This window comes from Dipodomys ordii, unplaced genomic scaffold (genome assembly GCF_000151885.1).
Source record: "Dipodomys ordii isolate 6190 unplaced genomic scaffold, Dord_2.0 Scaffold68, whole genome shotgun sequence".
Lineage (NCBI taxonomy): Eukaryota > Metazoa > Chordata > Mammalia > Rodentia > Heteromyidae > Dipodomys > Dipodomys ordii.
In genome coordinates this window covers 7139315-7140422 of record NW_012267284.1, presented here as the reverse complement: position 1 = coordinate 7140422, position 1108 = coordinate 7139315, and the positions used below count along the sequence as shown (strand labels likewise).

Below are 1108 nucleotides of genomic sequence, written 5' to 3'. Positions count from 1 at the left end.
CCCCGGGCCTTTTGTTTCTATTTTGTTTTCGCGACCCGGGCCCTACCTCGGCCTCCTCCGGTCTCCACCTCCACCGCGTCCCCGGGGTTACGCTCAGGCCCCGCCGCTCACGGGGGTCACCGAGGCGGCGTTCGTGACCGCCCGGGAGGGTGGAGAAGGCTCCGCGGGGGTCCGAAGCCTCCACGGCCGGGGCGCCGCTCGGCCTTCCAGGACTGGGGTAGAGGGGACCCTTACAGGCCCCACCGGCCAAGCCCACCTCTCCCTCCCCAAACCTTAGGGCCCAGGCTCCCTCCTCCGCCCGATCCGCTAACCCGGGACCCGCAGGCTCACCGTGACTCAGAGCCGCGGGCGCCCGGAGACCCCTCCACGCACCGCGGGGCGGCGCAGCCGGAAGTACGTCACAGCCCCGCCCCCGCTAAGACTACTTGGTGGGGGCCGCTGCGCTCCCTCTAGGAATTTAGGAGGTCTTAGCTTGTTGGTTGGTGCCCATAGCAGAGACGTAGAGGGTCCCCAAAGCCTGACTGGGAAGTTATGTTGCAAAATTGAAAATATATATATATATATTTACATATATGTGTGTGTGTGTGTACATATATGTATTTTTATTATTATAAATATGTGGAATATAAACACATTTTATAGTATGTAATATATAATAGCATGTCACATACTGTTATGTATCATGTGATAATATATAATATAGCATATAATATATATTGTATATTATATAATATATACAGTATATAATATATAATACAATATATACCGTATATTATAGTATATAATATACGGTATATATTCATATGTGGTATATATGTGATATATGAATCTATATTACACATTATATAGTATATGTAATAAAATATATAATAATATTACTTTTTTTTTTCCAGTTCTGGGGTTTGAACTCAGGACCTGGGCTCTGTCCCTGAGCTTCTTTTGCTCAAAGCTAGCACTCTACCACTTGAGCCATAGCATCTGTGATGACTTCCCCCCAAAAGAACATAAAATATGAAATCAGAAACATGGGTACAGACCCTAGGAATAAGACTGAGGTCTGACACTGACTGAAACGATCATTTGTATTAAGAATAGGACCAAAGGGCTG

General features: G+C 47.3%; 1 protein-coding gene across 2 annotated transcripts in view; it reads right to left on the bottom strand.

Moving 5' to 3' along the window:
* The window catches only part of Zscan21 (zinc finger and SCAN domain containing 21), a 6819-nt gene extending 6436 nt beyond the window's left edge, over positions 1–383 (bottom strand). Inside the window, exon 1 of one of the 2 annotated variants that reach the window (XM_013023424.1) lies at positions 331–383. The gene's annotated coding sequence lies outside the window, so the exon portion shown is untranslated. The remainder of the gene's footprint in view (positions 1–330) is intronic. The other variant, XM_013023426.1, reaches the window with a different exon arrangement.
* Between the last annotated feature and the right edge of the window lie 725 nt (positions 384–1108).